Here is a 10,467-nt window from a genome sequence, read left to right as displayed (position 1 = left end):
CTTCCTAGATGAACCGAGACAATGTTCTGTGACTCTCATGATTCATACTTGACGAGCGTGGGGTATACATGTACAATTAGCTCATCCACAATCAAGTTTTACATTTATAATATCTTAAATACTTCACATGCGATTTTTCGCAAGTATACGAGTCGAGAGCGAGTATAGGGTATTAAGGATCGAACCCACGGGGACGATTTTCAATTACTGGTGATTTTCGAACTCCTTTATTATCTGGACTACCATAAACATAAAAGTAATGAAAATAACATTAGAAAGCTCCTAGAGATATGGAATTACTTACTACTCTTGTAAATGAGATTACCGATTAAGTGAATGCTATTATCTTGGCTAGTTATGGCGTAATTTCCTAATGTATGTGAAACTTACTCTCATAGTGAATCAATTATACTTGTAATTAAGCCATACCTACTCTCGTGGTTATGAATTAACTACAAGTTCATTTCTTCTATGAAATTACATGAAACAAGTCACTAGAGCCACATAGGTGCACATTTACTCTCGTGAGTGTACTCCCTAGGTTTATCACTTCCTTGAACTAGTGTTAATTTCAATTTTCATTGCAAACTCAACACCTTAAGATTATCACAATTAATGGCCGGTTAATCATGATTAGAAAAATAAAAGTGATAAATAACTTTCTCAAAATAATATCATCAAATAACCAAGTAAACATCACTAACAAGTTATAGAAAGTTCATCCATACTCTAGGCATAAACATTAACTAAACATGAAGAACAAGATCCAAAGTTGTATTATAGTTAAACATGAAATCTAATACAAAAGATTGTCACAACTATAACAAGTACATATTTTCAATGTATACATATTGACAAAATACATATTGTCAATGTATAACCACAAATATAACAAATACATATTGTCAATGTATTTTCCAGGCATAAAAATATCCCAGTACTTGACAATTGTCTCATTCCAGCAATTAACAAAAAATGTCAAATTCATGTCCTTTGGGCATATATTACAATGTACCAAAAGAACAAGGCAACTACAAGTTAATGTATATCAAGTACCAACAAAACATTCAGCCAAAATAAATGTTCAACCATAATAAATAAGCAAGGTTAAAAATAGTTGATCAGTTCCTGTCATCTTGGAAATTGTTAAAAACAGATTGTCGAAGAACATGGGGTCAACAATAGTCAAATTAATTGCATTTTCTTGTTATCCTCATATTCACTCATGGTCTGCACTTCCTATTTCATTTTCTCCATCTGGTTTATGTATGAGTCTATGAGCTTGCACAACCAACACGTCTTGATTAGTGTCATGAAGAAATTATACAAATTTAAAGTTGATGTTCGCGTTGTAATCTCACTTTCTATTTTGTCCTTGGTTTTTTTTCCAACTAATTCAACATATGGACCATAAGCATCCATTGCTTACTTCCTTCTTCTCCAAGATTGTGCTTGTTGAATAGGCAATTTTTTGTATTTTTTGTTATGCCTTGGAGTTCGACAAAAGTAGCATTTGACACTCTTCATCTTTGGTTCAGCAATTTAGGAGTAGAAGGTGCAACATGAATTATTTCAATAGGTGGTTCAAGTAGGTGACTTACACTTAAAACAGCAAAGCAATGAAAATGTAATTAGTCTAGTATTAAAAAAAAAACAAATTGAAGTGCACTTTACAATTAAGTAGTGAACAACCATTTTCTTCATGATCAACTGCTTGTTTGTCAACTGTAAAGCCTGCACAACTATGATGTTCACCCAACCATTTTCTTCATGGCCAATTGCTTGTTTGTCAACTGTAAAGCCTACACAACTATGATGTTCACCCGCTACAGGTTGTTCACCAACTGCAGGTTGTTCATCAGCCTTCTTATTATTTGGATCAACTAAAAAAAATGAGAAAACAGTATTAACAAGAAGTGAACATTAAATAAGAACTAGTATTTAAACTTTAGAAACATATACTAGCTCTTGAAAGATTAGAGTCAGTTGTAATTCCACTGCTTTGTTCTCTAGAATGCTTGTCTGGACATATCCTTTTATTGTGACGATACCCTTGACAGTTGCTGCATTTGTTGGTGTTGAAAGAAGGCCTCCTTCCACTGCCATGACTAGCTAGCTGCTCAGGTGGTATAATCAGTGGACATTTTCTTTTATATGTCCTTTTCCATGACAATTGGGGCACCTTAGTGGAGTAAGTCCTACTCTTGACAACTTAGCAACTCCATTATTGTTTCTTCAAGGTTTATCAGGTTCCTTCTCCTTGCTTTCTTTGGCCTACTAGGTCCTAAAAGAAATAGCAAATAAATATTACTGAAAATTACCTTTTGCTTGTCACTAATGAAGGTCCAAGTCTTTTGAACATAAATTAACAAGTCATACTTCAAGAAATCTATGACCCACTTCCACAGACTCTTATTTTCTACCTCCACTATGGCAAATGAAAAGGGTAGATGCAATCATTTGCAAAATTTCAACTAATGTTACCAAAACTCTCGTGTGTGGTCCCCTCAAATGGCAGCCATCCACCCCAATTATACTCTTACAACTAGTCTTGAAATCTTTTTTTCAATGCTTCAAAGCATATATACAATTTTTGAAATCTCTCCTTACCACTAACATCATCAATAGATGTCTCCATATGCACTGTTGACCCAGGATTACAAGCTAGCAGCTCTTCACAATAGTCCCACAGTCTTGTGTGTTAACGTTTGTAGTTGCCATACATCAAGAGTTTGGCCTTCATGAAAGTCTTACTTGCCTGGTCCTTTGTGATATTGAGATTGAGCTCTAGATGCACATTTTCCTTGAACTCTACAATACTCACCCTCTTAAGTTCATTTGATGTCTACACAAGAAGCCTGAATTGTCTCGTTTGTGATAAAAGGTCCTACCACATTGGCAAGGTGGTTCTATGGTCCTTATAACAAAGGCATCACTTTCTGCATCTTTTGAAGCATAAATGAATCACTTACAACTTTCAGTCTTGTCTTTTGCCCTCATTCTACCAATGTCATTCTCTCCCCATCCAAATTCTTCGCCCCATTTCACTCCACAACAGTGAACAGCTCTCTTGAATATGTTTTGTTCCACGATGTCAACTTCAGGCCTGAACCTGACATATCTTGGCTTCTTTTCCTTGAACTATCTTCATTCAAGGACTCGCAACTACTATTTAGCTTTGCAGAATGCGTTGAAGATGAATCTTCATGCATTGGAATCTGATCTCCATCATACACGTTGTGAATAGGTATTTTGGGAGGAAAACATCTAGTCAGAATATTATGAGTGACCAACTAGTATTTATAGTAGTACAAACCTAACAAACTATTTACAAGAATACCCTTATAAATTTATTGTCTACAAGAGTACTTATATTCTCTTAACACTTCCCCTCAAGTTGGAGCACATATATCATAAGCACTCAACTTGTTACAAATGTATTTCACCCTAGAATCCCTAAACTTTTGGTAAACAAATCAGCCAATTGGTCTACAGACGGTATATGAGATGTCTTGATGATTCCATCAAGCAATTTCTCTCGAATAAAATGACAATCAACTTCAATATGTTTTGCCTTTTCATGAAACACTGGATTAGATGCAATATGAATAGCCACCTGATTATCACACATTAAATTCATAGGCTGTTTATGCTCAAACCCAATTTCGAGTAACATGCTTTTCAACCAAATCAACTCACAAACAGTGTGAGCCATAGCACGGTATTCAGATTCTGCACTTGATCTAGAGACAACTGTTTGCTTCTTACTTTTCCACGACACTAAATTACTACCAACAAATACACAATATCCTGTGATCGATTTTCGATCGGAGGCAGACCCAACCCAATCTGCACCACTATATCCTTCAATATCAGTGTGTCCACGATTTTGATACAGTAATCCTTTTTCAGGAGCACTCTTAAGATATCTGAGAATTCGTATAACAACATCCTAATGACTGGTACGAGGGGTCTCAAGAAATTGACTCAGGACAGTCACTGCAAACGAAATGTCAGGTCTCGTTACAATGAGCTAATTTAATTTACCCACAAGTTTTTGATATTGCCTAGGATCATCTAGTAATGCACCTTAATCTCCTACTAATTTCACATTAGGATCCATAGGAGTATCCACAGGTCGGCAACCTAACATCCCAACTTCACTGAGCATATCAAGTACATATTTCCTTTGACATAAATAAATCCCACATTTAGACCGAGCTACCTCAATACCCAGAAAATATTATAAATGACCTAAATCCTTTGTCTGAAAGTTTATCTGCAGATTGGATTTAAATTTCTGGATCCCCACAACATCATCATCTGTAATCACAATATCATCCACATAAACAACTAATAAAATCTTACTAGCATAAAAATGCCAATAAAATGCAGAGTGATCTACTTCACATCTTGTCAGACCGAACTCCATGATAACACTACTAAATCGGCTAAATCAAATCCTAGGAGACTGTTTCAATCCATATAAGAATTTTTTCAGGCGACAAACCAATCGCGAATTCTCTTCTTGAACAACAAAATCAGGAGGTTATTCCATATATATCTCTTCTTCCAAATCTCCATGTAGAAATACATTTTTCACATCCAATTGATGCAATGGCCAATTATAGGTTGCTGCCAAAGAGATAAGAAAATGAACAGAGGTAATCTTTGCAACAGGAGAAAATGTTTCTAAGTAGTCTATTTCATACACCTGAGTAAATCCTTTAGCTACCAGATGAGTTTACAATCTATCAATAGAATCATTAGGCTGCACTTTTATAGTGTACATCAATTTACAACCAGTAACAGGCTTACCAGAAGGAAGAGGGACAAGATCCCAAGTACCATTTTGCTCCAAAGCAGATATCTCTTCTTGTATAGCTAATCCCCAACCAGGATGATTGAGAGCATGGGTAATAGACTTAGGAATAGAGACAGAATCAAGTGAAGTAACAAAAAAAGAATATGACAGAGAGAGACGAGAATAAGAAACAAAATTAGAAATAGGATGAGAAGTATAATGCCTCTTACCTTTACGTAAAGCAATAGGAAGATCTAACTCATAGGAGGGCGTCATACCTGGATTTGAAAATTGAGAGTTAATTGGTGAAGTGTGTGGCATATCAGGAGCTTTCTTAACTATGAAACGATAAGAGTAAACTAGAAAATTAGGACGAGATAATCGAGTTGTGAAATCTGGTGGACTAGATAACTCAGATAATAAAGAGGAAGGAACTGGTAAAACAGGAGAGGGAAAAGAGAAACACTGGTCTAACTCACAAGGCATACCCTATTTCATAAAATAAGAAGTGGATTCAAAGAAAGTAGGGTAAAATACCCAAAAACTCCTTGTGATTTGCTAAATATTCAATTTAATTCCCTCTAGTCTAAAAACCTACACTATAATTCCTTGTGGTTTCAACTGCGTTGAAAATTGGATGGAAAGCATCCAATCTAACGATTATATGCGAAATGTCAATATTGCCCTTATATAAATGAATTCCCAATGATTTGTTGAATGTTCAATTTAACTCTCTCTGATTTGAAAAATTATAATATGACTCCCTACGGTTTCGATTAAATTGAAAATTGAATGGAAGCATATCATGTATAGTAGGGGCAATAGTGACATTTCTCACACACACCGTTTGATTTGATGCTTTTGTCTAATTTTCAATTTAGTCAAAATCACAGGGAGTTATAATGTAGGTTTTCAAACCATAGGAAGTTAAATTGAATATTTGTCAAACCATATGAAGTTTTTTGGTATTTTACCCAAGAAAGTAACATCAGCACAAGTAAAAAATCGATTTAAAATTTGACTGTAACATCTATACTCTTTTTACACTCGTGCGTATTCTAAGAAAATACATTTAATAGCACGAGGATCTAATTTATCTACCCCAAAAGCAAGCTGATGAATAAAACACACATCCAAAAATACGATGAGGTAATTTAAACACAGGTTCATAAAAAAAAAAGAATAGAGTGAGGTAATTGGCCTCCAAGAATATTATATGACATGCAATTAATTAAATAACATGCAGTTAGAACTGCATCACTCCAAAATTGTTTGACCACATTCATGTGCAACAAAAGTGTTCAAGCAATTTCAATTAAATGTCCAATTTTTCTTTCAGCAACTCCATTCTGTTGTGGAGTGTGGAGACAAGAGGACTGATGAATAATATCGAACTTAGTCATAAAGGTATCAAAAGGAGTGTAAAAATATTCTTTCGCATTATCACTGCGAAATATATGTATAGGCACACCAAATTGATTCTTTATTTCTGTAACAAATGCACAAAAAATAGAATATAGTTCTGAACGATCTTTCATTAAATAAAGCCATGTAACTCTAGAAAATCATCAACTAAGATTACAAAATATTTAAAATCTAACTTTGAAATGATTTGACTAGAATCCCAAGCATCAGAATGAATTAACAAAAAGGGTTCAAAAACCCGTTTATTGACTTGAAAAGCAAAAGAAATACGATGATACTTTTCTAACTGACAAGACTCATATTCTAATGAAGACAACTGACTCAAAGTAGGAACCAACTTCTTCAAATTTTGTAGAAATAGATGACCCAAACGACAATGAATTTCAAGAGGAGAAACAGTAGCAGGACATGCAATCTAACCATTGGAGTTGAGAAAATAAAAACCATTATGCTCATGCCCTCCATCAATCGTTCTCTTTATTTTCAAATCCTGAATGACAACAAAATCAGGAGAAAAAGTAACTGAACACTGTAGAAATTTAATAAGTTTACTAACAGACATTAGATTAAAAGGTAAATTGGGTACGTAATGAGCAGAAGACAGTGGAAGATATGGGTTAATTTCTACAGTGCCTAATCCTTTAACTTTAGTGGTAGATCCATCAACTAAAATAACATGAGAAAAGGAAGTAAACTCTTGAAAATTAGAAAAATTTTTAGAAGTACCTAACATATGATCAGTAGCCCCGGAGTCAATAATCCATGAGTCAAAATTAGAGGTGTGGAGAGACAAGCCATAACATTACCTTTTTGTGCTAAAGAAGCGGATGGAAGAGATGCGTGATTTGCAGTTTGGTACTGTAAGAATTTAACATAATCTTCTTCGAATATAGTAAAAGTTTTTTGGGACCTATGTGCTGAAAAACTTGATTCAGTTTGATCAGTGGTAACCACATTAGCAAATCGATGAGGTTTTCCAACTAAATCCCAACAAGTATCACGAGTGTGATTTTTCAAACCACAATGAGTGCATTCACGGGTGCCTCGACCTCCACGACCCCTACGACCTCCTCTACTTCTTCCTCCACGTTGCTCACGTCCAGGACTAAGTTGCTCTATCCGATTGTTGTTAGCAACTAAAGCAGACTTGTCATTAATTAGAGCACCATCACCCTGTGCATTGTCCTTAGATGCAGAGCGTAAGATACGAGCATACGCCTCTGCAAAGGATGGTAATTGTTCACCTACTAAAATTTGAGATTTGATTGGTTCAAATTCTGGTTTAAGGCCAGCCAAGAATTTGAGCACAAGCATTTGTTCTCTTTGCCTTTGCATAACTGTAATATCATTTGAGGTAGGTATACAACATTTAATTCTTCTGAAATTCACTTGAGATCAGCAAAATATTCAGTTACTGTCTTGTTATCTTGTTGCAACTGAAAATACTCCAAAGAAATATCATACATCGGTGAAAGATTACTGCAGTACAATAATCGGACATAATCTCAAACTTCTTTTGTTGTCTCACAATGAGAACACATGTATGCAATTCATGGCTCCATAGAATTTTATAGTGCTCCAAGAATTTGGGCATCCTCTTGAATCCACATTAGTCTCTTGTTATCCTCTGTAGGAGAGTCATCTGTGAGATATCGTTGCTTTCCTAAGCCTGTCAGATAAATATTGACAGCTTTTGATTACTATTGATAATTAGTGTCATTTAACTTCCAATTTATGATTTGAGACATCACCATTGGCATAATATTAGTGGACGTCACGATACTTTTTGATAAACTTTCAACCATAGCGAATAGCGCTTAAAACCAAAAAACGGTCAAAATTTGCGATGAACAGTACCGTTGAACAGTACGCGTGAACAGTATCATGTGAACAGTGCGCGTGAAACAGTATTACGTGAATGATACGCGATGACTAATATCGCGTGAACAAAACTTTTGCTAGATGTTTAACCCTATTCCTTGGACTTTTGCTATGATACCATGTGAATAAGTATTTTGGGAGGAAAACATTTAGTCACAATATTATGAGTGACCAACTAGTATTTATAATAGTACAAACCTAACAAACTATTTACAAAAATATCCTTACTAATTTATTATTTACAAGACTACTTATATTCTCTTAACACAGGTTGAAGTCATCATCACCATCATGTTTAACATCAATATTATCTTGTCTAGATGCTTGCCTTATTGTTGGTTTTTTGTTATCATTTTTACTGCCTTGTTTCCCTCCTACAGCAGTTGTTTTGTCCCTTTTCCAATCGCAGTTCCAAGTTCCTTATCACCACCAACAACAGAATTTCTTAAAATCATATCATAATCACTGTCATTAAAACTTTTAGCTTCTGTAGATTCTGATTATGCATCATAATCAACCTCACAGCCATTTTCTTCCTTGAGTAATCAACTAGTACTGTGATATCTTCAAACGTAATCAAGTTATTGAAAGTGATGTCAACATAAAAAGTATATTCATTTGATACACCAACTCACCAATATCAACATTAGAGCTGCCCAATTTACTACATTCTTGTACCAAGTATAGTTCAAATTCACCAATTTGTTTCCCTATGGAAGCCATGTCTACAACATCATCCTCACCATCTATTTTTTTGAAGTTTGAACTCACCCTCTCCACTCAAAACTCTACAAAATAATTTCACATTTTCTGTGTATCCGAACAAATTGCAGAAGGCATAGAGAATCTCCATTCTAACACCATCGACAATGACATCCTCAAAAGATTGCATACTGCCCCTCACATACTTTTCTTCTGATGGTCCAAAATATACTGCACCACCATGATAAATTTTCAGCATAAAATAATCCAACCCTTATCCTGTTTTTTTTTCCAGAAAAAGATAAAAAATATTAATTATCCTCCACATGATTAGCCATTTTTCTGTCATTTTTTCCAGAGCATGGAAACACTAGCATATTTCAATTTCACTAACAAATTAACCATCTAAACTAAAGAAAAATCGAATACTACAATAAACCCCATATAATACCTTACATCTCACTTCCTAAAACCCTATTCTTAAACCCATGACATGGACATAATGCATAAAAATCCAAATCCTACTATAGTAATTGAAGAAGCAACAACTTATTTAACCACATCATTATGAAAATCAACTTCAAATGAAAGCATAAGTCTCTGTGCTTACTGGCAATGTTCGCTGCTATTTCCTTGGATTTGTCCTCCTCATGCTTTTCCTCACCCAATTGTTCTGTCCTTAAAGATTCGAAGCAATTCAGTTCATCTTCAATCATCTAATTCCCATCGATTGATGAAGATTTTAGTCGCCAGATAATAGCCCTAATTTGGCTTCACTATTTCTCACTCAATTGTTCTCCCAATTTTTCCCTTTTAATCGTGTTTTTTTATTTTGTATCATCCATTAAATGGATCCTCACATGAACTACTTAAAATGCCCCTACATGGTCGCATGTTTGGTTGAAGAAAATAATGTTTGTGGTGGTGCCCCCATAAAGGTCCTTAATTGGCATAAAAGTTTTACTTGAAAGACTAATTCCACGTTAAAAAAAAAACTTTTAGGGACTAAATTAGTATAAGTGAAAAAGCTTAGGGATTAAATTGATAATTTTTGCTAAAATTTTGTACTCAAACAATAAGAGAATCTTTATACTGTAGGAACTAATGTCACATTAGTAATGTGTGACAGATTTTATGATTGAAGGACTAACATGAAATAAATTCATATTTTAGAAACTGAAGTGTGATAGACTTTATATTTCTAGGATCAAAATATCTCATTTTAAAAAATAGAAGTCAAAGTAAAATTTCGGATACATACAAAGGACGTAAAGTAGAATTAACCCTTCCCATAATGATGTACTAATCATGCTAAATATATAAAGGAGTAGCAACCTTTGATCTATAGTTGACCTTTGCTGAACCAAGTCAAATTTAGGAAGAGTTACAATATGAAATTGATCATCTAGTGCAATTATTCAGCACGTGAAGAAAATTAAAATAAGAAATGAATTGTTTGACCAAAGCCAAATTTAGCAAAAGTCACATAAAACATTAGTTTGTTGGATGCAGTGCAATTACATGTCTCGTCAAGAAGATTGCTAAACAAATCTGACCCTTTCGAATGGAGTCAAAATTAGGTAACTTTTCCTTTCGGACATGATAAACTCTACACCAAAGGGAATGATGGATCCAAAGGAGTCAATGAAGAATTC

This window comes from Coffea arabica, chromosome 6e (genome assembly GCF_036785885.1).
Source record: "Coffea arabica cultivar ET-39 chromosome 6e, Coffea Arabica ET-39 HiFi, whole genome shotgun sequence".
Lineage (NCBI taxonomy): Eukaryota > Viridiplantae > Streptophyta > Magnoliopsida > Gentianales > Rubiaceae > Coffea > Coffea arabica.
Note: the sequence above shows the minus strand (reverse complement) of the source record.